The sequence below is a fragment of the Lissotriton helveticus genome, chromosome 4_1, assembly GCF_964261635.1.
Source record: "Lissotriton helveticus chromosome 4_1, aLisHel1.1, whole genome shotgun sequence".
NCBI lineage: Eukaryota > Metazoa > Chordata > Amphibia > Caudata > Salamandridae > Lissotriton > Lissotriton helveticus.
Genome location: NC_136063.1, coordinates 203,903,416 through 203,930,910, shown reverse-complemented (window position 1 = coordinate 203,930,910; position 27,495 = coordinate 203,903,416). Strand labels below are relative to the sequence as shown.

The 27,495-nt window shown below is 46.6% G+C and overlaps 1 protein-coding gene across 4 annotated transcripts in view; it reads right to left on the bottom strand.

Moving 5' to 3' along the window:
- The window catches only part of AGO2 (argonaute RISC catalytic component 2), a 472,903-nt gene that overhangs the window by 376,900 nt on the left and 68,508 nt on the right, over positions 1-27,495 (bottom strand). The window lies entirely within an intron of this gene.

Below are 27,495 nucleotides of genomic sequence, written 5' to 3'. Positions count from 1 at the left end.
CCTCCAGATGATGAAAGGCTGCGCCGCTCAGGTAGTAAGCAGAAAGGTAACTTGCAGATTTGCACAGATCCCTTCGTTAAGTGTGCGCCCCGCTGAGATTAGCCCCCACCGAGGAGCCTTCACTGAGCCTTCACCAGGCGCTGGAACCGCGAACGTCCGATCTAAGCGGGAGGCCATCAGCACTGAGTACTGTCCGTGGAGCAAGGCTGCCAGAGAGGATTTCTTTCGGGCGGAGCGCCCCGGCCCCCTCCGTCCCCTTGCCTCAGGGCGCTGGTGCGCAGCTCAAAACTCTCCATAAGGCACTCGTGATTAACAACCCTGGGGGTCCGGTCTGAGCGTGAGGGGCTTCAGCACCAAACTCAGTGGCGCGATAAAGCTGTTAAGAGGCATCCAGAGCGGAGCACCCACAGCCTGTAACAGCAGCCCCCCTCCCCGCTCAGTACTGAGTAATGGGCGTGGGGATGCGGGGTGCACTGCTCAAAGCCGGACAGAGGACACAGGAATGTGCATTTTCCAATCCCATTATTTCTATTTCACTGCGAGAGAGGGTGGCGTTAGTGGTACTTACGGTAAATACAGGAAACATGTGAAAGTGCTGCGGCTGCTCCCTAAAGGAAGGACTACCCCCCTCTGGTGCCACATCCTGCAAGCAAAACGGTGGCGGTTTGGGGGGAGGGTGGGGGTGGTATATGCATTACCCAAATATTATCATCGGCTCTGATCCTTTAAGTAGACATTTCCTCAAGAATCATTTAAATATGTATTGGTTTTCGTCAACTACTACCCGACTCATTGTGCTAAAAAACTCATGCCCACAGAATACACGTGCTTCGAGGATCCCGAGACGCTTTTCACGGCACTACATTTTTGAGGATTACGTTTTGCAATCAACTTGAATTATATTATTCCCTCGCTCACTTCAATCTGTTCGATCGAATGATCCTCGCCCTGTACCAAAATCATAAATGCCAGCATCTGACAAACAAAGAGGGAGAGTTAAATGGGAAAATGAATGTCCCTAACCAGCGGCCCAATGCTTTATTGTTTATTATGCAACTCAGGCAGCGTCATTGTCGCTTAATATCTATATAGAAATACAAACATAAAATCATTTTAAACTAGCGTGTGGCGAGGTCAACAGGTGAACGTACACATTTCTCTTTTAGAGCCGTCCCACTTGGACGGGCTCGGGTTGACTTGCTGCTGGCGTAAAAGGTTTATCATCTTCTTTATAGGACCATCTGTTTCACCCCATAAAGAAGATAAGAAACCTTTTACCACAGCAGTAAGTCAAGGAAGCCAGTCTGAGAAGGACGGGGCTAAAAGAGAAAAGAATACGTCACTGGAACCTCTTTTCCAATGGCTGGCCACCGTTTAGCATGAACAGTGACGCCAGCCAATGGAAAAGAGGGGCGGGGCTTAACCCTCGCTAGTGAAACTACCTCTAAAACATTAAATTTCGCGAGCTCGACTGCGCATGTGTGCAGCCGACGCCAGCTCGACCTAAAAAAATGGTTGGGGCAGAACAGTACACCTGCCTTCTCATCTCCTTGGGTTTGTAATGATGAGGAGAGGTGGGAGAAGGCAGGTTCTCCAGTATTACATCTTTCATAGATTCACATGCTTGTATCTTCCCCGTCGTCATGGTGGGAGTCTCACGGTAACAGAATGACCAAGCAGTATCATAGAGAAGAAAAACTGCCTAGAAAATCCCCATAAGGGCTGTATTATTTGGTAACCAGACCATATCTTTGTTTGGACCAAAAGCCAGCCAATCAGCATTGCTGCCCTGCCCTCACACTCCCCAGCAGAAGCTTCCTGCCTCAGATTTCCAACCGCCTTCGTGTGATAAGGAGTCTCCCTGAGCTCTGCTCAGTTTTCTTTCTGTTCCTGAGTGAACTTTTGACCCTTTGGAATCTTGTTTCCTGTCTACTACATTGAGGTATTGTGTGTACTTATTTCTCTTATAATGGCTGACGGCTCTAAAAAGAGGCTGTTCAGGCCATGCAGGTCCTGTGGGAAGGCCAGACTTTTCTCTGAGGACCCACATGAGGACTGCCTTTACTGTCTCTACCCTAAACACCTTGTGAAAGACTGTAAGCTTTGTAGAAAATTTTCTGACAAAACTAAAAGAGACAGAGAGGCTAGACTACTGCTATGGCTTCAGAAAAAGAAGGCCACATCAGGCTCAGATTCTGAGGGGGAATCTTCTCATTCAACTCCCAAGAAAAGAAAGGCTTCTGTTTCTGTGGAGAGAGTGGAGTCTAAAAAGAGTAAGCCTAAGGAGAAATTTACCTCATCTCTTCCTATTACTCCTGTGGTGAAACAGTCCAGTCTTAAGGAACCTGGGTCTGCACCCTCTACCAGCTCGCTGGCTTCTGCTCCAAGGCCTGTGGTGAAGACTTCGGCTCCGTCGACGACGACTTCGTCGACGACTATGGCTTCGTCGACGATAAGGTCTAAAGCTACGTCGACGACTGCGACGTCTACGCTTACAACATCGACGAGTAAAATCTCAATGTCGACGAACAGGCCGTCGACGACGACCACGACGACTCCGTCGACGACAGGTTCGACGTCGAAGATGTCGACGGGGGCCCCGTCGACGAAGGTCCCGTCGACGGGGGCCCCGTCGACGAAGGTCCCGTCGACGAAGGTCCCGTCGACGAAGGTCCCGTCGACGAAGGTCCCGTCGACGAAGGTCCCGTCGACGAAGGTCCCGTCGACGATGGTTCCGTCGACGATGGTTCCGTCGACGATGGTTCCGTCGACGATGGTTCCGTCGACGAAGGTCCCGTCGACGAAGGTCCCGTCGACGAAGGTCCCGTCAACGATGGTTCCGTCGACGAAAGTCCCGTCGACGAAAGTCCCGTCGACGATGGTTCCGTCGCCGAAAGTCCCGTCGACGACGGTTCCGTCGACGAAAATCGTGCTATCGTCCGCAAAAGCATTCAAATCACCGCAGTCGAAGACCATGATCTCGATCCGGTCTTTTCAGTCTACAAGAGGTTCATCTACCATCAGTGAAGCTGCAGAGTTCACCTCATGGACAAAGATTTCACCTTTGCCGCCGTCCTCATTGCTAGAGCAGGACTCAGATGGCGAGGAGTCCTCAGGTGCCGCCTACAGTCCTTCTCAGCTGCAGATAAAGAGCCAAGACACGGATGAAGAGGAGGTTTATTCCTTCAAGGACAGACCACAATCTTCCAGATATGAGTCATTTCAGGAATCTGGTGATTACGATGAAGAAGAGGAGGAGCAGCATGAGGACTCGAGGGAGGAAGATCATCAGGAGACGATGTCTATACCCCTCAACCTTGTCTCTGATCTTAGGTTGATGTTGAACAACTACTACCGTCGCTTCCCAGAGGCGAATTCCTCGCAACCAGCTAGGCAGACGCCTTCCTCTCAGACACCTGAAGCACCTGCTCACCAAGAACAGGGGGTGAGATCGCCGCAGGTTGTTACTATAAGGGACGACCTAACGGAATCAGACGAGGATGAGCAGCCCGAAGAGGGAGAACTCGTTCAGGATGCTTCGGGACAGGAATGGGACGAATACATTTTACCATCGACTGCATCGCCTGAACCACTCAAATCTACCTCCCCTCCTCAAGATATCGGAGGTTTTCATGATCTCATGGAAAGGGCGGCCAAAAGATTCAATCTGGATGTGGAGGTACAACAGACGGATTGTTTCTTGTATGACTTCAAAGATGAAAACAAGAGGTCGCTTCGCTCTATTCCAATTATCCCTCACATCTGGGAGGAGGGACTGAAGATTTTGAAAACACCTGCGTCTATAGCGGTTTCAGTTCCCCGCATTGACAAGAAATACAGAGCCCCAGAGTCCACAAAAGCCTGCCTCATTGGGCACCCCAGGCCTGAATCAGTTGTGACGCAGGCGGCACAAAGAAATTCTAAGAACCCGGTGGCTACTTCCCTAGTGCCACCTGACAAGGAGGGAAGGAGAATGGATGGGGCAGGTAAGAGGTTTGCGGTCATGGCTGCCTCTACCATTAAAGCGGCAAATGCTATGGCACTGCTTGGACGATACAACAGGCAAATGTGGTCTGATATTGCACCCATACTTTCTGCTCTCCCAGAGGATAGAAAGGAGGAAGCGGCAGCCATACTTAAGGAAGGATCTAAATCTGCTGCCGAATCCATCGACATCGCCATGGATGTTTCGTCCATGGCCTTCAGGCAGATGGCTGGAGCGGTTTCGCTTCGCAGGCAGGGCTGGCTCAAGGCGACGTCTTTTCGTCCAGAGGTGCAGGCGAAAATCGTTGATATGCCTTTTGACGGTGAAAACTTATTTGGAAAGCATATCGATGAGGCGTTGCAAGGCATAAAGTCGGACACGGACACAGCTCGAGCGCTGGGATCGCTTCAGCAAGGAAGGTTTCAGTCCTTTCGGAAGAGAGGTTCAAGAGGTCAATTTAATCAAAGATCCTCTTTTCAATCCAACCGATATCAGCCGTATAATCAGCAAGGATATCGACAGTATAACACTAACAACCAATTCAGGTCCTCCAACTCCTCTTACCAACAACAGTCCAGAGGCAAATCTAACGCCAGGGGGAAACCTCAGCAGTCTAATAGACGTCAATGATTTCAGGCCGGCGCTCCCCACACAACGGATCCACGACAAAGACCACTATCTGTCTCAATTTTACAACAACTGGATGTCCATTACATCGGACAAATGGGTTTTAGATGTCATAAGCAGGGGCCACATTCTGGAATTTGTGGAAATACCTCCGGATCAACCCCCAGTACTCAGGCTCAACAAACATCGCCAGGAAATGCAGAAGGAAGTTCTCTCGCTTCTGCAAAAGGGAACCATAGAGGAAGTGCCGCAACATCTCAGAGGGAGAGGCTTTTACTCGCACTTCTTCCTCATCAAAAAGAAACAAACCCGGAAATGGAGACAGGTATTGGACTTAAGGGATCTAAATCGATACATAAAAAAGATACCCTTCAGAATGTTATCATTACAAGAAATTCTTCTACTGATAAAAGAAAACGACTACATGGCCTCCTTAGATCTCATGGATGCGTACTTCCATATTCCAATTCTTCGGAAGCACAGGAAGTATCTCAGATTTGTCGTGGAGAGTCGCCACTTCCAGTTCAAGGTACTGCCATTCGGACTCAAGTCAGCCCCGAGGGTATTCACCAAATGCATGGCCCCGGTGGCAGCCCATTTACGACTGCAAGGGCATTACGTTTACCCATATCTGGACGACTGGCTGGTGACAGGTCCATCTTTCAGGGATGCAGCAACATCTCTTCAGAGCTGCATCCGGCTGTTTCAGCGATTGGGCCTGAAGACCAACTTAGAGAAATCCTCGCTGACTCCGGCCAAGGGCATCCAGTTCCTGGGGGCATGGATATGCACCAGTGCAGGGAAAGCCTACCCTTCCGAAGAACGAATGGGAAAGATCATGAGGCTAACGGCAGCTCTTCAAGCAAAAAGGTCCACTTCAGTGAGGATATACAAATCCATGTTGGGGATGATGTCATCCTGCATCCCACTGGTGCCAAACTGTCGGCTTCGAATGAGGCCTTTGCAGGAACAACTGGACGAGCAGTGGGTCCAGGCCAAAGGTACCTTCGAGGATCGCATTACCATCACGAGCCATATGAAGGTGGCAATGTCATGGTGGAAGATTCGAAAGAATCTGGTTCAAGGCTTGAGCTTCATTCCTCTAGATCACGACTTCGTGATGACAACGGACGCTTCGCTGACAGGATGGGGTGCGCATCTTCAGGAGCTGGAAATTCAGGGCCTTTGGTCAGACTGGGAAGCCCAGCTTCACATAAACATGTTGGAGCTCAAAGCGGTGTTCCTAGGCCTTCAAGCATTTCTTCCCAGAATACGCCAATCGTCAGTACTGATCCAAACGGACAGCACCACTACCATGTTTTACCTACTAAAGCAGGGCGGAACGAGATCCAAACAACTGTCGACATTGGCGCAAAGAATCTGGAAATGGCTCATAACCAACGGAATTTCAATTCAGGTTCAGCATATCCAGGGAGTCCTCAACACACGGGCGGACGCCCTGAGCCGTACTACCAAGGCGACACACGAGTGGGAACTACACCACACTCAGATTCGCGTCCTGTTTCAAAGGTGGGGCACTCCCACATTAGATTTGTTCGCAACGCAAAACAACTCAAAGTGCGTTCAATTTGCGTCCAGATACCATCAACAGGGCTCCAAGGGAAATGCATTCCACATGGATTGGACAGGAAGGTTTGCATACGCGTTCCCTCCCTTCCCGTTGATACCGCGAATACTGCGCAAGATGAGATTGGAACCGTGCCGGATCATATTGATAGCACCAGCCTGGCCGAGACAGGCGTGGTTTTCAGACCTACTTCTTTTGTCGAGGGGCGAAAAAATCCAGCTCCCGACATTTCAAGACCTCATCTCCATGAAAGAAGGGCAAATTCTGCATCCGAATCTGCAATCTCTAAAATTGTCAGCATGGAACCTCACGAGCGGGAGTTTCAAAATCTAGATATTTCGCAAGAATGCAGACATGTTCTCTCACAAGCTAGAGCTGTATCAACAAACAAAACATATGCAGCGAAATGGTCCCGTTTTTGCCATTGGTGCAGCAGACAAAACTTGCATCCGTTTGAAGTACAACCTGAAGGTATCCTTCCTTACCTGCTGTCGCTATCTAAGGCAGGTCTGTCGCATGCCTCGGTCAAGGTACACTTGGCAGCAATATCGCGCTTCCGGCGGAAGCCAAATGAACCATCTCTCTGGTCCTCCAGAATAATAAAGGAGTTTATCAAGGGACTTTTTAGGGTTTATCCACCCATCCAACGCCCTCCTGTGCCGTGGCACCTCAACACAGTACTATCGCAGCTTATGAGGCCTCCTTTCGAGCCTATTCACAAGTCAGATTTGCAGTTCCTGTCATGGAAAACGGCCCTCCTTCTCGCCTTAACATCAGCAAGGAGGGTTAGTGAAATCCAGGCCTTTTCAGTGGAGGAACCCTTCTTACAATTTCGTCAAGACAGGGTTATACTAAGGACAAATCCTACCTTTATTCCCAAGGTGGCAACATCTTTTCACCTCAATGAACCCATTATTTTGCCTACTTTTTTCAGCAATCCTTCATCGGAGGCAGAAAGAGCCTTACACTCTTTAGACATTTCCAGATGCCTAAAGTTCTACATTGAAAGGACAAAAACGTTCCGCAGGTCCAAGCAATTGTTCATTGCTTTTGAAGGGCAAAGGAAGGGTCTTCCTTTGTCAAGACTGAGCATTGCCAGATGGATCTCCTCAGCTATCCTGAAATGTCATGAAAAAGCGGGGAAGCCGCTAGATTCTAAGGTACATGCACATTCCACAAGGAAGATGGCAACTTCGATGGCCTTGTTTGCAGGAGTGGCGCTGCCTGACATCTGCAGAGCAGCAACGTGGAAGAGCGTGCACTCATTTACGAGACACTACTGTCTGGACACTGCGTGGAAAGAGGACACGGCAGTGGGACAAGCTGTTCTGAAACGTCTTTTTCAGTAAGGTATGACATAATGGCATGATTTGTTGTCTATGCAATACTTTGATTTATGTGTCAACATGCATTTATCGTATTTCTTATATACTGATGTGTATGGTTATACCTTTGTCTTACGGCAGAGCTTCCTTTTTAGTTCTGTCCTGGAAACGCTACAAATTTGGTGAGCACTGCTTACTACTCTGATACAAGCATGTGAATCTATGAAAGATGTAATACTGGAGAAGGAATTCGTTACTTACCTGTACACTATAGTTCTCCAGTATTATCTTTCATAGATTCACATGCGCCCGCCCGCCTCCCCGTTTCTCAGGCAGATCCTGTTTCTCGGTATTTATCCATGTCTCTCACTCGGGGACGGAAATCCGAGGCAGGAAGCTTCTGCTGGGGAGTGTGAGGGCAGGGCAGCAATGCTGATTGGCTGGCTTTTGGTCCAAACAAAGATATGGTCTGGTTACCAAATAATACAGCCCTTATGGGGATTTTCTAGGCAGTTTTTCTTCTCTATGATACTGCTTGGTCATTCTGTTACCGTGAGACTCCCACCATGACGACGGGGAAGATACAAGCATGTGAATCTATGAAAGATAATACTGGAGAACTATAGTGTACAGGTAAGTAACTAATTCCTTTCTTTAAACACTGTTTTGACGACACAGCAGTAAATAATTGGATTCCGGGTGGTGTTCTATCCAATAGCAAAAGGGCAGGCACATAAGATGTTTAAACATGTGCAGGTATAAGCACAGCCTCAGCTTCAGACAATTCCTCTAGAATATTCAACCCACTTTTATAGCGACACTGGACTTCTCTTTTGGCACATTAGAACATCAATACCACAAACTTGTGTTTTATTTTAATTCCCCTTGTTGTAGGTACCAAAAACAACACACATGCCTATCGCGACTTTGGGAATATCCATGTCAGAACGAATAGTTTTCTTACCTGTCGGTGTAGTTTTGCAGCTTGAAGATCTTTCTGGATTCACTATGCTGTGCATTATTCCGCGGTCTTGTGGTTGGGTCCGGATTCGTAGTCTTTTCTTTGTTTTTTTTTTTTTTTTTCTCTTTGCCCAGGTGGGCGTCGGCGTCACACCCCCTTTGGGTGTATTTCCGGTGACGTCGGCATGCTTCCTGCGGAAGCTCCCACTCTTGGGCGCCATCTTCGGGTTCTTTTTTTCCGTGTTTCTTTCGTTTCCGAAGTAATGGCAATGTTCTTCTTAGTTTGTATTTACCGCTTTGTATTTTCAAAGTCTATTCTTTAGTTAACCACCTCTTCTCTCTCCAGCCTCATCTTTCTGGCGGAGGTGGGTGGGTTCGCTAGTGAATCCAGAAAGATCTTCAAGCTGCAAAACTACACCGACAGGTAAGAAAACTATTCGTTTTGCAGCGTGAATCTTTCTGGATTCACTATGCTGTGCATAGATTTTGTAGCGGTTTCTCATCTCTGTGGCGGCTGGGTGGAAGATGAGCGTTGGGTGTTGAATATGTGCTGTAGCACCTTCTGTCCCACTTGAGCTTCCTTGTTCATTTGTATGTCCACACAGTAGTGCTTCGTGAACGTGTGCACCGAAGCCCATGTTGCCGCCAGGCATATGTCCTCTATGGGTGTGTTAGCCAGGAAGGCTATTGTAGCGCCCTTCTTCCTGGTGGAGTGGGCACGTGTCCCCTCAGCCAGTTCCTGTCCTGCCCGTTTGTGGCAGAGTTGGATTGTTTGTGCGATCCATCGTGCAATGGTCCTTTTGGTTACTGCTTTGCCCATGAAGCTGTTTGCGAAGGACACAAAAAACTGTTTCGTTTTCCTGTGCCCCTTTGTCCTTTCAATGTAGTGCATGACTGCCCTTCTGGCGTCCAGGGTGTGCAGAGCTCTCTCTGCGCTGGTTGTGGGTTTTTGGAAAAAACTCGGTATCTGTATAGACTGGTTCATGTGAAAATTGGATACCACCTTCGGCATGAAGTGTGGGTCAGTCCTCATCACAACTCTATCGTTGTGTATTTGTATGTATGGTTCTTGTAGCGTCAGCGCTTGAAGCTCGCTTACTCTGCGTAAGGACGTTATCGCAACCAGGAAGGCTGTTTTCATAGTTAGCATCTTTAGGGAGGCCTTGTGAAGTGGTTCAAAGGGCTCTTTCATGAGTTCCGTTAGGACTGTGTTCAAGTTCCATGCAGGTGGCGGCACCCGCTTGGGTGGTGCGATCCTTTTCGCTCCTTCTAGGAATCTCTTCACCACCTGTGATGTGAAGAAGCTCCTGCACGTTTCTCCCCTTGTGTAGGCTACTATCGCTGCCAAGTGAACTCTTAACGAGGATGAGCTAAGGTTCTTCTCCAGTAAGTGCGTCAGGTACCTTAGCACTGTGGAGTCCCTCTTCATCTTATTGTGGAGTCTTTCCTGTCTGCACCATATTGTGAATCTTTTCCATTTCGCAACGTAGCACTTTCGAGTGCTGGGCCTTCGTGCCTCCCGAAGTACCCTCAGGGTGCTTTCTGGTAGTCTCAAATGTGCGAACTCTATGTCCTCAGGAGCCACGCTACTAGGCTCATGCTCTCTGGCTCTGGATGCAGTACCTCTCCGTTCTGCATGGACAGTAGATCTTTCCTCCTGCTGAATCTGTGGGGTGCACACTGTGTCATCTCCATGATCTGCGAGTACCAGGTCTGCCTCGCCCACTGCGGTGCGACCAGTATCAGTGTCATGTTGCTCGCTCTGCACTTGCTCAGTACTCTGTGCATCAGTGGTATCGGGGGAAAGGCGTAGGCAAATGTCCTTGACCAATCTATCCATAGGGCATTCCCCAGTGTCCCCTCCTCGGGCTGCCTGGATGCGAAGTTTTGGCATTTTGCATTCTGGCGTGTGGCAAACAGGTCCACCGATGGTGTCCCCCACCTGTCGAACAGGTATCTTGTCTCCTGAGCATTGAGCTCCCACTCGTGGGATGCCGATGTCTGCCTGCTGAGCCAATCGGCTTGTATGTTGTCCTTCCCTGGTAGGTGTATGGCTAGCAGGTCTATCTTGAGAGGGATGGCCCATCTCCATATCTCCTGCGCCAGCGTTGAAAGCGGTGCGGACTGTGTGCCCCCCTGCTTGTTGATGTAGAACATCGCAGTGGTGTTGTCTGTTTGTATCAATACCCTGTGCTTGTACAGTCTTGTTTGAAAGGCCTTCAGTGCAAGGAAGATTGTCTTCAATTCTAAGTAATTGATGTGCTTTGTGGCATCCGTCGGTGTCCACAGTCCCCTCACCTTGAGCTCCTCCATGTGAGCGCCCCATCCCTTCAGGGATGCGTCTGTGGTGATGGTCACTGTTGGCGTTGGGGGCGTTAGAGGCTTTCCCCTTGCTATGTTCTCCATGGTCCACCATGTCATCTCCTTCTGCACTGCGTGCGTTACAACCACTAGATCCTCCCAACTGCCTGTAGCTTGTGACCATTGCTCCTGTAGCCATTCTTGAATGGGTCTCATGTGGAGTCGTACATTCGGTACCAGGTGGATGCATGATGCCATCATCCCCATGATCTTGCTCGCCGTCCTCACTGTCCGAGCTTGTCCCTTCCGGTAGAGGCGAGTTTCCTTCACCAGCGCCCTCGCCCTCTTCTCGCTGGGGAACACCTTGCCCTGTAAGGTGTTGATCTGTGCTCCCAGGAAGATCTTCACTTGTTCCGGCTCCATTGATGATTTCTTCCAATGGATGGAGAACCCCAGGTTTATGAGCGTGCTGGTCACTGTATGTGCGTGCAGCTTGCATTTCTGGTATGAGTTTGCTTTCACCAGCCAGTCGTCCAGGTAAGGGTATACATGTATTCCCTGCCTTCTTAGGTGCGCTGCGACTGCTGCGAGGCACTTTGTGAAAACTCTTGGTGCCGATTTTAGACCGAAGGCCAGTGTCGTGAACTGGTAGTGGCTTTCTCCGACGGTGAACCTGAGCATGTGCTTGTGCTTCCTGTTCATTGGGATGTGCAGGTATGCGTCTTTGAGGTCTATAGTGACCATGAAGTCCCCGGTCTGCAACTGTGGGAGCACCTCTTGCAGGGAGGTCATTTTGAATTTTTGCGTTCTTATGAATTTGTTCACGAACCGTAAATCGAGAATGGGCCTCATTGTCTCGTCTACTTTTGGTACCAGGAAGTATGTTGAGTATACTCCTGTGTTTCTTTCCTTGAAGGGTACCCTTTCTATGGCCTGCTTCTGCAGGAGTTCTTTTGCTTCTTCCTGAAGGCACTGCAGCTGCTTGCTTGCTAGCGGCTTTCTTCTTGGTTTTCTGTTTGTTGGCCTCGCCTCCAACTCTATGCAGTATCCGAATTGGATAATGTTGAGGATCCATTTGTCTGATGTGATTCCTCTCCACTCCTGGAGGTGGAATCTTAATCTTCCTCCCACTGGTGTCCTGTGGTCGTAGGTGTCTAGTTTGTCTTGACCCATCTGTACGTGCTGCCCCCTGGGATCTTTTTTGTGGGTGGGCACACGGATTTTTTTTGAAGTCACTTGGAGGTGGGCTGCTGGCCCCCTCTTCTATTTTGTCCCCGTCCATTTCTCCCTCGAAAGGACTGGCCTCTTTGTTGGTACTGCCAGGGCTGTTTCTGATGGCCCTGCTGACCCTGCGAGTCTGCCTGGTGCGTTTGCTGGAAAGCCTGGTGTGATGTACCTGGCTGGTTTCCGCCTCTTCCGCCGGGCCTCCGTGACGGGGTGCCCCTCTTGTTCCCTCTGAACTGCAATGCTCCCATGGATCTTGCTGTTTCGTTATCCTTCTTAAGTTGGCTGAGTTGCTCATCAACTGTTTGTCCGAAAAGCGTACTGCCGTTGAATGGTGTGTTCAGGATGCTGTGTTGCACCTCCGGTTTGAAACCGGATATCCTGAGCCAGGCGTGTCTCCTTTCCGTGACGCCCATCATCATGAGCCTGCTGGCGGTGTCTGCCCCATCCAGGGCCGTCTTAAGGCAAGAATTTGCAGCATTCTTCCCCTCTTCAATTAGCTTTTCGGCTTTCTGCTTGGCATCCTGGGGCAAGTCCTTCACCAACTGCCCCAGTCCCTCCATGATTTGGTACATGTGTCTGTTTACCAGGGCGTTGGAATTAGCCATGCGCCAGTGGGTCGCGGCATTCCGTTCGATCCTTCTGCCCACCAGATCCATCCTTTTGCTCTCTTTATCCGGTGGCGGGCCCGAGGTAGTGGGTACGTTAGCCCTCCTCCTTGCTGTGGCCGTGATAATGGAGTCTGCGGAGACCGTGCCCTGAATGTAGGCCGGGTCCTTTGCGGCATGCTTGTACTTCTTCTCAGTTCTGGGAGTTACTGCCTTGCATGTTGCGGGCTCCCTGAAAGCTTCCTTCCCCTGAGCCAAGACGCTCTCGAGCATCGGGAGGAACTGGCTCCTCGTTTGTGTTGGGAGCAATGTTTCCAGAAGGAAGTCTGCTTTCTGCTTCTCTTCGTCGAGCTTGAGCTTGAAAGCTGCTGCGGCAGATTGTATCACCGCGTTGTAGGCCCCGATGTCGTCCGGCGGCGAGGGCCTCGAGGGGTAGGTGTCGACCACCTCCTCCGGGCTGTCGGTGTCGACATCGATGTAATCTACCTCCTGAAGGTCATAGGGCGCCGACTCTGTGTCTGTCCTGCCCTCATCTTCCTCCCCATAGCTGTAGCTCTCGTGGGGATTCTCGTACTCCTCCTGGTCGTCGAACACCTCGACGTCCTGGTCTTGCTCGGTGACTTCGGCGACCTCTTCTTCTTCCTCCTCGACCGCCTCCAGCACTGGTGGCTTGGTCTTGTGAGGGATCGTGAAGGCCTTCATCCTTGCGTCGAAATCTTTTTTCCGCTGCATGAAGTTCTCCATTTCTGCCTCGAGGCGCCTTCTTTTCTTTTCCATCTCGGCCGCGTGTTCCGCGTCGGATGGTTCCGCCGCTCTCTTCGACGGATGGCTCGTCGCCGTGCCTCTCGGAGTCGAAGTTTTCGACGTCGAACCGGATATCGGGTCTCTGGTCGTCGTCGACAGTTTCGGGTCTTTCTCCCTCGTCGATCGATCCTTTTCGGGGACGATTTTCGACGTCTTCTGCTGATCAGCAGCTCTCGGCGCCGGGGACTCCTTCTCTGAGGATCCGCTGGGCCTGGGAGTAGTCGCGGACGCCGCCTTTTTTGGCGTCGGCGCTTTCGGGGTCTTGCCCTCGATTTTTCGAGACTCAGAGTCTCTCGGGTTCTTGGGGGCCGAAGAGTCTCCTACCTTGTCAGAAGTCTTCGTGTAATCGGTCTCTACGACCGTGTAGCTGTCGTCTTCGGCGGCAGCGTTGTCTTCTTCCTCGGAGGACATCCCCAGCTCGTAGAGCGACGGGGTCGGGGCCTTCCCCTGCAGGGCGGCGTGTGCTACCCTCTGCCTCTCTCTCACACGAAGGGTCTTCGGGGTGAAGGCGGAACAGGCGTTGCAGTCTCCGCTTTCGTGGTCCACCGGTAGGCAAAGGTTGCATACCGGGTGCTGGTCCTTCTGCGCGTACTTGTGGTGGCAGTTACGGCAGAACTTGAACGGCGTGTTGTCCATCCTCGAGCGTCCAGGGCCTCTCTGGTCGCGTGTTCGTCGACGGTCGTCGAAGATCTGGATGGAAAACGCCTTATCTTTGCTTGTCTTTCGTCGGTGAAGTCCCCTGGAGTCTTCAGATGACTTCTCCTCGTCTTTTCTGTATTTTCTTTCTTCTTTCTCCAAAAATGTCTGGAGCCCAAACGGGAACGATCCAGACCCGACCGCGGAAAAAAAGAATCTGAAGATGGCGCCCAAGAGTGGGAGCTTCCGCAGGAAGCATGCCGACGTCACCGGAAATACACCCAAAGGGGGTGTGACGCCGACGCCCACCTGGGCAAAGAGAAAAAAAAAAAAAAAAACAAAGAAAAGACTACGAATCCGGACCCAACCACAAGACCGCGGAATAATGCACAGCATAGTGAATCCAGAAAGATTCACGCTGCAAAACTATATTTAATCCGGTCTAGCTCTTCTTTCAAATATTATTCTACCGTAGGGCATTCGTAGAACAGATTAAGAAGCACACCTGTCCCATTTTGCAATTTGGATATTTTAACATTGTCAAATGTTTGTATCCTCCCGGATTCTTATCACTATATTTTAAGTTACGTTCCCTTTCCATTTAGTCCTCCCACCTATCAAGGTTTTCACTGTGCCCATCATCAGTGATTTGTAGATCAATGAACATGCTTATCACAAATAGCTACTCCTTGCATTCAGGTCAGCCTTCTTCAATCTCCCGATGGATCTCCTATGTGCCCGCTGAAGCCTTTCTCTACCTCTGATATTGCATTTACTGGGTATGTGTGACGTTACAGTAAGACAACTTTAGAAACGTTTGGAAAAATTCCATTCAGAAGCAGGTTGCCGATCAGCATACAATTTCAACAACATACTTTTAATATATCTAGGGGAAAGGCCAAAAAAAAAATGCAAATTAGGCCCAATACTGGTGCCTGCTCTGCAATAGTAGCGTCCCATTTTGGCATAAATGCACATTACACAGAGATTTAGCCAGCAATACCAAATAAGTGTGGGAGTCAATGGTATAAGTAAATTATTCATGCAGTACCCTCTCACCTTATGTTTCCTTTAAAAGAAAACTCAACAGTGTTGGTGCCCTCCCCCATAAAGACTACCACACAAGGAAGGTGTGCACAAGAAATTAACACTAAATCAGGCAGCCGGTCTTCCTCACATTGCTCAGCTTCAATACTTCCTGTTCTCTTTCCTACTCTGGGAATGGCACCACACAGATATGGCAATACATCAGCCACCAATGTTTCCAGCATCTGAAAGCCAAACAGCCTGGGTTCATGCAAATTCATCTAAAGACCCAAGGCCAAGTAAATGCACTCTCTCTCATCTTGCAACTTGGGAACTGAGATCTAAGGGTCAAGAAAATACACCAGCATATTATCACGACAGAATAATAAAATATGTTCTAAATTGCCTACGTGTAAGCCACAGCCTCTTGTTTCTTCAAAACAGATTCACCAGTGGTTCCACTACTAGAGTAAACTGCAATCTAAAGATTAGCAGCCCCTCTTGTTCCTTGCTTAACTTCTCACTACTCGAAAACTACATTACCTGACCTTACTAAAAAAAAGACCCATGTCACAAGGACAGGTTCCGCAGAACATTTTTAATCAGTAGCACCAAAAACTGTGACCATAGCTACATACAACCAGGCAACTTTGGCTACCAAGAGAATTGTTTCTACCAAGACAAATATTCTGTATAGCACACCATTCCACATTTCCTATTCAGTAAGAGCAATAGGGGTTAACATCTTCTTTCCCCCACCACCAACAAAATAACTATGAACAACTTCAAGAGAAAATAGAATGGAACCAACAATAAATGTAATAATCACCACATTTTATAGCACGTCACTGTATCCTTTTCCTATTACCACATCACTTTCACACTCCTTTTCTGCATCCTTCATCCAGCCACCAATTTGCTATGAAAATGCCTAAAGCTATCCTTTCAGCACCCAACATCCCTCCCCCTTTAACTACTGTAGTATTGCCATAAACCTTCAACACCCTTTTAGGAAGTTATAACTTAAGTTCACTTTTCTTAGATCTCACTTCTAAAATGATTTGCACTCTTCTGAAACTCTGATTTTCCTAGTTATAGTCCAACAGGCTTCTTGTTCGGCTTTCACTCTAGCATCAAAGGATTTCTTTTCGTCTACCCTTATTGAGAGGTTTTCCCATCCAAGATGGGCAAACCTTCATAAGCCAGAAAAGTGAAACACCTATTTGTACACTGCAGGGTGGTTCTATAATACCATAACAGTGTTCTAGCCTGAACTTTCCACTTCATCAGGTGCATACTACACTCAACAAACAATTGAATATTTCATGCACACTATTCTCAGGAGGATGATATAATATGGTCTTCGTGATGCTGAAAGCTACATAATTTTAAAAATTCTCAATTTAAATTATGGACCACTGTCTTTGACTCGGATCTCAGAACAACCATCTCTAGCAAAAAAAAAAACGTCTACCAGAACCTGATGCATATCCTCCACGCTTGTCTTTCGGACTAGCTTGACCTCCAATCAATTAAAATAATTATGCACCATGACAAGTGTATCATTTTTACCCAAATCACCATCTGAAAATGGTCTCTAAATATCCATGCCCACTCTCAGCTATGCACATTGCAGGTATGCTGTAGGGCACATGCACTACATATGTTTTGCCAACCTCTTTAAGGAGGCAAAGTGGTCCCACTATTAAATAAAGTTGGGGACGACCAACACATGTTGAAAAACTCTCCACCCCATATCCTTGCTTCCGTACTTACCTAAGGGTCTGGAGGCACATGTGGGCAGTTGCCTAAGTTTCTTTAAAGAGAACACTCATTTACACACAATAAGGAATAATATTCTACTATTGCACTAAATGCATGTACCTTGTTCTTCTACTTTCCTCCTCCGCTGTCACTACAAAAACGTTCTCTTCAGCATTACCTTGGCTTCTTTTGTCTTACACATATACATGCTTCAGGTTCTTCTCATTACCACCAACACAATACACATGGGAAAAATATCAACTCTTACAACTGTAGGATTTGACTTCAGATGCAACACAACTGCTAAATGCTGCCATATTTCAGACTTACACATCTGCAACATTTCAACCATTTATTTACGACTGCTTTTCCTGCATTCACTTTCTGCTTCTTACACCCTGCCATCTTTTTCAAGTCTTGCCTATGAGAGTGCATGCACTGCTTGCACTCTCGCTTGCAAGAGATATTGCATAAACCAAGGGGCTTGGAGCCCGCCCACTGCTTGCATTCGTTGTCTTTGTCACTCTTATTTTCCGTTTCCTAATTGGACAACATGTGCCAGCGTGACTTCCTCTACTTTCCTCAGAAGCATGGGCCAAGTACAGATTATTTCACTTTCATCAGGGTCCATCCGCTGCTGGCTCTGCGACTGAAGTACTATTTTTTACTTCTTTCCATCTAGTTGCTTCTTTTTTCTTTTTCTTGTTCCGGTCATGTTGCTTCTTGCCTCCCACCCCCCCTTGTCCAGGTTGCGTATTTCCTCCCAAACCACTCCCCTCTTGTGCATATTGATTCTTCACTACCAATCCCCCTCCCTACTGTTGCTACTGTTGCTTCTTCCCTCCCATCCTCCTGTTGTCGATGTTGCTTCTTATATCCCACCTCAGCCCCTGTGGTCGGGTGTTGCCACTTACTTCCCAGCCCACCTTGTGGATGTTGCCTCTTAATCTCCCAGTGTCTGTGTTGCCTCTTTCCTGCCACCTCCCTGTTGTCTGTGTAGGCTGCCATAAGGGAAAAAAAACCTAGGATGCGGGCAGCTATGACCAGTTTGTTTAACCTTCCAGCGTCATAATGCTTTCTTTAAAAAATTACTTTTATAGCACCTTTTTAAAATATTTTTTATGGGACTTTAACTACCTTTTCGAGACATTAACAAAACCAATAGCTCTCACAAAACTGAGCACTAATAATTTTGCCAGTGCTTGTTGTTTCTTGGCCCTAATTTTTTAATCAAGCTCACTTCAGCATATTCGTCCAATTTTGGATTCTTTTTATTCAAATTTAACTCTCTCACATATATGGACAGGTTTCTATTCTTCAAACTATAAGTACGGCTTGTCCAAAATGGACCTTTATTTATGGCACTGCATTTTCTCATATATATGGCATTGGGTGTGTACTGCTTTACTGGTTTCTGGTTATCTCTTTGCTAAACTATTTAAACTTGTAAGAAGACACAAACATAAGTCACACAAACCGATCATTTGCCTTCTCCAAGCAACTGTGCCATAAAAATGTTCATGCGTCTTAACCAATATTCACTTTGGCCTCATAATTATTTGCTGGTGCGCTTCTAGCTTGCTCCTATTCATCCTCACCTGCCTCAGCTAGATCCATATTTTCGTTGTCAATTTCTTCTTGGAATAGTCAACTAATTTAGTAAGCTTCCCCTTCACCCCAATACCCTAAGCCATTGTTAACTAATACTTCACTGGCCACACAAGTTTTAAAGGCACCTTCCTTAAAGTCATTAATCTCAGAACATTGAAGCCTACATGCAGAGACACGGACCCTTTCATTTGCATAGATGAATAGCAAATGATTATACCACAGCCTATATGAAAAGCTGTTAGAGCCATTAATGCTCTAGAAGGATCAAGAATTTGGTCTGATAAGTCGGATGCTTGATACTAGGTGATTCTCACAATCCAAACAGACATTTGGCAATTGTATGGCCTTCCAGGCTTGGAGGGAGGGCGGATGTCTTGACCTGTCGAATTTGTACACGAACAACACCGTCATCACATTTGAACATGTGCGTGATGGGTTCGACCTCGGGCAGGGGAGGTATATACAATATGCGGCACTAGTGGAGCTGGTCAGGGTTACATGGCATACGAACCCAAACTTAGTCTTAAGAAGCAGTATACACTGAGGTCCCGTTTTAACAGTCAAGTAACTTTACCTTCTGCAGTGAGTGGCCGTCTATACATTTGAGCTCAGAAAAAAAGACCCCACAATCGAGAATGTATATATTGTATAGAAAAGCTCATTAGAAGATGCTTAGGGTGAGAAGCAGGTGTCCTACTAGAGTAGGTCCTAGCGAAGGACCGCAGGCACTTTCAATTATTCAGCATTTCTTAAGATTTCTGTCCAGGAAATGGACCCAAGAATGTTGCTACGACTGACCTTCAAAATGGGGACTCCCATTTTGTTGTAAAGGGAATCTAACGTAGGAGAGCTGCTGGAGTTGCTGGTTGCGTGATGTACTTGATCCTCCCTCCAAAGTGGATGTGAGGAAGAGATTGGTGTTCCCATAGGGTGATTAGCTTGAGGGACAACATGGTGAATGTCTGGGACTCAAGCAATAACAATGGTACACGTTAGAATTTCCTGTTTGAGCTTGCGGGCAGATTGTCCGGTGGAATTAGGGGAGGGGGGTACTAAAGTAAAAAGCAGATGCTAGATCTTCTGGCTGGTTGAAGGTCGTTGTTCCCTTATGCTATTACCAGGTTCGACCATTCTCTAACTGACGACGCCCGGCCTCCAGGATGTGGGCTCACCGGCTGTGTGGGGATTGCTTAACGATTTATGGGTGGCATTTGGGAATGGCCGGAAAATCGGAATGAACAAATGTATGTTTTCTTTTCTAACTCTGAAATAAAAACACAGTTTAAAATAAATAACAGCACATTAGTGACTTATGCATTACTTCCTAAAACACTTGCCACCAAGTCCCTACTGAGTACAGACAAAACTTCCTCACATATTCTACACAGCTCAGATAGGTAAGTTAGTCTATCAGGTTGCGAACCTGAACTCCCCAGGTATACAAAACAAAAATCTTAATAACATAACTTCGTGCTCTGTGAAGCATGCTCTATTATATCATCTTGTGCAGCATATGTAAAGCTAGCTGGCAGGTCATCTACTTGCTTCCAAAGCCATAACTAAGGAAACAACTAAGTACAAAAAGCAGTCTTCTCATGTCCAAAAATTGCGCACATGCCAAACAAATAAAGCGCAACAGTCTTCAATACCTCACACAGAACAGTAGGGCAAAAGACATTTGTTAGCCACAATTAAAGCTCTAACATCACATCTAACCCACACTTAAATCAGACATTCCAGCTCAATGACTAAGACATGAATACTTACACAACTTCAGTTACCCCCATAGTCTTTCTTGCACCTGAACACAATTCTAGAACTTCACGTTACACAATGGGCAAAAGACAGCACAAGGGTTGTCACTAGGTATGAGAGGAAATCTAGAACCGCATGGAAACCCATATCCCAGAAAGTCCACGTTACAAACCAACACAACTAAGAAATGTGTGCTTTATAAATGCCCATAAAATAACTGACAGTAATAAAAAAATAAGCTACCAGGCTGAAGCATTTCTTATTGCTTAAGGAAAACCTCCTTCTAAATTCCATGGCAAGTTAACAACATGCATATTGAAGAAAACAACCTGAAAAGGAGACTTCCTTCATTGAAAATTATGTTCCTTTGGACAATTGTACTGCAGCCTTAATACAACAAATGTGGCTACACAGACCAAGCCAGCTCCAAAACAAGACTAGCTGGAAAAAGGAAGGCAGCAGTTCGGCAACACCTCTCAAACAGCTATGCTTTTACTATACGTCTGAATGGCTTTACGGCAAAGATGTTGAGCTAATTAATTCGGAACAATGCATTAATGACCGGCAAATCTGGTTCCTAGGAGACTTAGAAGACTAATGAATGGTTAATGATGAAGGAGTGAAAATTGTTGATGTGTTATTTGGCGATTGTTGTTAATGGCTTCACAAACCAGAAATAGCACACTACTCTGAGGAGGAACCTGTGGGGAAACTGTAGAACGTGATCAGGTTCATATGAATGTGCAAGCATTCTAGCCAATCCTTACGAGACCTTGAGATTTCTGGAGAAGGGTGCAATTTGTGGTTGACAAGAAAACTTTCATACAGACCAGTCTTTGTGTGATCAGGGACTGTAAGGTAGTTCCAATCTCAGGCCTGGGGGTTCATGTTCATGGTGCATTACCAGAAATAAATCTGTGATTCAGCTTGCAGGGTGGAGTCCAGAGTAATGGTAAAAATGTTAAGTGCTCGGTTAGGAACATGCTGCATGTGGGTAAGAAATAGGAGAGCTAACCCATAGGAGCAGAGACTGGTGAGAGATGTAAGGGTGCATAGGAGCTTTGTTTCAGCAACACCAATGCTGAGCTTCTTTTCAATCATCCATGAGTGAGCTGCCCTGGCATTGATAGCAGTGATGCGAAAGCAAACTTCAATTGATGCACATATATGGTTACGTTCCAGAAATGTTAGGGCTCTGTGGTATTCCACAGCTCCATGAAACATCTGCTTGAGATTTGAGACGCGTGACTGAGTAGAGGATTCAATCCACTGTGGACCTTAGACAGAAGCCCCGGCTAACGATCATAAAATATGGACAAATATATAGCCCAGGGTATTGAAAGCTTGGAAGAAGTCTACATTTAATTAGAGAACAACCTTTGGAGTCTGTAAAACAATTAATGTTCCATGTTTGCTACCAGAGTTGCTTTCTATGAGAGGAAAGAAGCTAGGCTGTAACTTTCAAAGAAACAAAAGGGAATGGGTGGTGGTAGCGGGAAGAGACAGATTGCTTCTTAAGCTAAGAAATCTGTCAAGAAAGTATGTTTAGCAAATAACTTTCTGCCAAAAGAAGAGTCCCACAAGAACCCAAAATAATTAATTATTTTTATCTGTAACCTATTAAGCAAGAGTATCTCTAATCTTAAGAGCTCTGACAATTAAGATGTTCTCTGCTGTTCTTCAAAACTCCTGTTTTAACCCCCTTTGCTGCGGAGGCTACTTGCTGCCCCCAAGTGCTGATCCCTCTTTATTGTTCTGGAGATTGTTCTGGAGATGCATTTAAGCCTCCATAACCTCTTCCTCATAAAAGTTATTAAGGCCAATTTTGAATTTTTTTATTGTCTCATGTTCGGGTTTCTAAAAGGTGCCCAGGGTTTGTAGACTCCACTACAGGAAACTGAGAAAATAGGCAACATATAGCAAGATTGTGGATTCATTGGGGAAAATTCGATAAAGTACTGCAAGAAATGGCATTTTTCTTTTATAAAAACAATGTCATCAACAACAATTTTGCTGGGCTAGGATCACCATTGTTCCAGCTTTCTGGCACAGGAATAGGTTTGTTTTTTTACCACAGGTTTTGCTTTTTTTTGTGAAAGTTGATTGTTCTTTTCTTCATGGGTTCACCCTAACTGCAGTACGAGGTTGAAACAGCTGTGAATCTAATGAGTAAACCCAGAAAGCTGGACATTCCTGAAAAGTAACCAAAATTTGGAATTCAGCAAGAGGTTATGTGTGTAGCTTGGTCATAGTTTTCCAAAGAAACTAATCGTTGAGATACAAAATTAAGCAAAAAAAATTGAAGAGCAATTGAAATGGGTGACTTTTTCATCTGCAATTACTTGCACCTAATTTATAAAAATAATATGTTGCCTCCATCAGACCCTTTTGGTTGCCAGGCTATATGGTGTTTGTTGGTTGTCCAAAAACACGATAACCAGAGCCAAAAACAGATGCAGCTCAATCATTTTTTACTGTGTACTGGCTATGCATTACTTAATATGATAACATCTAAGGAATGAAAACTGGGTAAGACGGAAACCTATGCATTTATTAAATGTTCCCAATATATGGAGTTTAGGAATAGTAGTGATTTATACAATTCCGAATTTTGGGTTGGTCTGGTGGCTTAGTGGACTAACGCATCCTAGGTAGGGGCCTGTGTTTGACCTCATGGTCACATGTTCAAATTCCAGCGGATCCACTCGGCCTTTTATGCTTCTGTGGTCAATGAAATGAGTACCACTGAGTTGGGTAACAATACACATTTGTTATTCAGCGCCAAGTTACCCTTCTGCGTTAACGTGCGCTTTAAAAATACACGTTATGTTGCCCATATGATCATGCGACAGAGTGAGTTATCCAGATTTGTTTTTTTTCTTGCACAATGGCTTACATTTAAAGTTTTAACAAAAGGAGAGAATTTCGCTGGCCATGTTCAACGGGGCGAGGGACGGTGGGCTGTTGCCACTCGACCAGCGAACTGCAACAATAGTGGTGATCCCCAAAGCCGGCAAGCCGGCAGACCAGTGCGGCTCGTACCGACCGATCTCGTTGCTAAATCTGGAAGTCAAAATTCTGGCCAAATTCTTGGTCAATAGACTCTTGGTGCCCATTTTGAACCTGATCCACACAGACCAATCGGGCTTCATGCCTCGCCAAAGCACTAGACTTAACCTACGACGACTGTATGGGGTCATACACCTAGTTAGAACCAATCCGGGGGTGGAGACGGCTCTACTGTCGCTCGACGCCCGGATGGCGTTTGACAGCATAAAGTGGAACTATCTATTCGAGGTCTTGAAGAGATTCGGCTTTGGCATACGGTTCATTTCTTGGATTCAGGTGCTATATACTCTACCTATGGCAAGGGTTTGTGTTAACGGCGCAATATCTCGCCCTTTCACTCTGCAAAAGGGCACAAGACAGGGATGCCCTATTTCACCGATTCTGTTTGCACTGGCGCTCTAGCCTGTGGCTGCATGGGTCAGAGGGGATCAGATTGCATCAGGCATACAGGGTGGGGACCAGTGGGAAGAAAAGATATCGCTATATGCCGACGACATCCTTCTTTACGCGACAAGGCCCTGGTTTACAATTAAACGGTTGCTCCAGATTTTCTGGTTATTCCAGGGGTACTCAGGGTATCGGATTAACTGGAACAAGTCCCTTTTATATATGGCTATCAGACGTGCCACCGCCAGACCTGGGCGCCGACTCCAAACTCCAGATTAGGAGTAGTTTTAAGTACCTGGGAACTTGATTGACAAATCTGCTGCAGCGTTCATAAAAAGGAATCTAAAGCTGCAGCTGGACCGTTTGAAGAGCGACGTTGCACACTGAAGAAAACTGCCGCTCTCCCTGATGAGTCGTGCGGTGCTCTTCAAGATGATGTCCCTACCTCGGACACTATATGCATTGCAAAATACCCCCTGCCAATTACCAGAAAAATTCTTTAGAGACAGAGAGAGTTGCTGTGGGACGGCGGGAGGGGCACAGATAGCACTAGCCAAACCGCAGAAAGGGGTGTACAAGGGTGGCTTGGCCATTCCTGACCTCCAGAAGTACTACTGGGCCTCACAACTCATGGTCATTAATGACTGGGTCTTTGCAGATAGGAACGACCCGCATATAGAGTTGATCACTGGACAATGGGGGCAGAAGGTTATGTGGGCGTCCTATACAGATGGACGAGATGGACTAGCCCCACATACCCAACTAGTACAAAAGGCTTGAATTAAGGCCAACCAGTTTCTAGGCTGGACGGGGCGGCTGACAGACCAGACCCCCTTATGGAACAGCGACATGCTCCGAGAAGTGGGCTGACTGCAGGGCTTCTCGAAATGGAAGCTCACCGACATTGTACGTTTGAGGGATGTAAGGCGGAGACAGGCAGTGTTGTCGTTTGCAGAGTTGAAGGGAGAATTTCAGCTGGCACCCACGGAGAAATATAAATATCTGCAGCTGCAACACCCATTAAGTCGCCATCTTAAAGACAGGGATCAGCTCCCGGAATACAGTCCACTAGAGGACAGGTTACTGTTAGACCCAATCCAGGAGAAGGCGTTGCCCTGCACATACAAAAAATCATGAATAACTCACCAGAGCTACTAGGCAAGGTACGGGAGGCGTGGGAATCTGATGTGGGCCTATTAGAAGACGACGACTGGAGGGAGGCAGTGCAAAGTCCCGTAGAGGTAGCAATCGGGGCACGATTTAGTCTAGTACAACTACGAATATTACATAGATCCCATTGCACCAGTATCCTCGTGTTCAAATTAATGAGTATCTCGACAGAGGAGTCCAACAGGGGATATACTCAAAAGGGAAAAAATTTCATAACCTGTGAGACTACCCTGTTAACAGACATATTGGATAAAGGTGGTCCGCATCATGTCAGAGGTGTTGGAACAGAAAGTGCCTTTGGACGCTAGATGGCATTCACTGTGCGTGTCTGGTGAACTGACTTGGCCCAAATACCAGAAGATTTGGCTACAAGTGGCTGCCATGGTTGCCAAACAGAATGTTGCCGGGGCATGGGGGACGAGCCAACCGCCTAAAGTCTCTCAGTGGAAACGACACATGGACTGGTGCTGTATGGCGGAAAAGAATTTATGATAACCGGGGATGCCCAAAGAAATGGGAAAAACTCTGGCAACGATGGGTAGACTACAGGGGGCTTGGGGGGTGGCATTAGACATTTAGGGAGGGTGGGCTCCATGACTGGAGGATTCTGACTACTAATACATGATCAAGACGTGTTTAGCGGAATGTGTACGCTAATTAAACTACGTGCAACTTGCTGTAAGCATAGGACCATGTTTGTTAAAGCGGACTATTGTTCAATAAAAAGGTTTATAAAAAAAAAAAAAAAAAAAAAAAAAAAAAAGGAGTATTTCGACTGATAACAAATGTACTATTCTGTATTCCCACACTTCTTCAGATATAAAAGATGTTTTTTCAGTGCATTTAACAAACCGCTCACTACAAAGGTAGTGCACTTGGAATGAATGGTTCATCAAGCACACTTATGAGCTTAACAGAAGGAACCGGTTTGAGAACTAGCACTTGCATCAATACATGAGTAATGAGAGAGCTATGTGAACTGAAAAGTAACAAATGGTATGAAGTAAAAACATGGGCTTCTCATCAGTTTTTCTTAGTTGCTGCATCTAAGGCCTGTTAGGAAGGATTAGTGTACATTCTAATAGGAGTATTTATTCTGTAACAAAGAGACCTAAGGAAAACCTATCAAAAAAGATCATAGTCTTTGCCACCACCAACATGCAGGAGCTGCTCCAGGGAAATTTCATGGAGAGGATGTGGTGTAACGGCCTGAGCTGCTGACTGCAGAGCCAGTGGGAACCAGCGTTGAGTCACTGCATCAACATCATGTGGTTCTGGGCAAATCTCTTAGGGCCAGATTAAGAGTTTGGCAGTGCAGGAGGGGACCGCCATACCGGCGGCCCTCACGCCAAACACGTGATCGGGCCACCTGCAGATTACATGCTTCCTCATGTCTGGCGGGCTGTTTTTGGCATTTCCACGGCAGTGCCTCTGTAAATGGGCACCGCAAAGGGAACACTACAAACAGCATGGACTGTAAAGTTCATGCCATGCCGGAACTGGCGTGCATGCACACAGGGGGGGGACCATGCATCCTCATGCAAACGGGAAACAGGGGGTCCTATAGGGCCCCCTTTGTTTCAGGACCGCCAGCCTTTTCACGGAAGAAAAACCTCCATAACACCACTGACGGTCCAGAAACTTGTTATATGCTTGGCGGTCTCCCACTGATTAATTACTGTAATTCTAAGACTTCGGCCTGAGGATTTGTGCTGATTTTAACCACAAAAGAGTACACAAAAAATACAGAAACAAGCATTCATCAAACAAATACACAAATGATGAGATATTTTATTCAAATCACAATTATATAAAAAAAAACATTAATAGAAAGTTGAGCTTTTCTAAATGCTATTCAGGCCATTCACTGTCCATGCTATATTTTGTTTGATACACTTGCACTGCTCCCACAAATTAATCTGATGACAAACTTACGTTTTAGTCTTCAGTTTCAAATTTCTCCACATTTCCAGAACGTTTAAAAATGTTCCATTGTCAATTTTGCTTCTTTATATATATACACTTCTTTAATATGTTATTTCATTTTCTAACCAGACGTGGTCTCCCTGGGTGGGCTTTGTGGACACCCCTGGGTCCCCGGACCACAGGTTAATAATCACTGTACTACAACATTTTAGGTCCCATAAAAATGGAAAGAAGAACAGTTTATGGGCATTTCCTCTACTTGCACTAGCCAGGCAGTCTTAGCGTGCAGATCAGTCTCACCGATAATCTGTTCTAAATGGCTCAAACACTTCTTTGGTATACCCAAAGTAATGGACACATGTGACATACCTGCATGTGATAAAATATCCTTTCATGCAATTTGAGGGAGAATGACTAAGTAGCGTACCCCTTAACATTAAATCTGGGGTTTTTAACTAAACACCTACCATCAGGAGTAAACATGAACTAGGTGGCAACCAGCATTTCTACATTTTCAAAATGACCAACCAAGATCGGGATCAAGATATCAAATCTAGCCATGCTAATGAGACAAGAGAAGTCATTCTGTTTGAGAAGCATAGTTCTTCATTCCAACTTGAGGTCTGGATGACTGCAAAACCACGCTCTTATCAAATTAACTTGGATCAAAAGGGTAAGAGCAGAGAGTATAAATGACTAACCAACACTGCCTTTTTTTTCTCTTTTTTA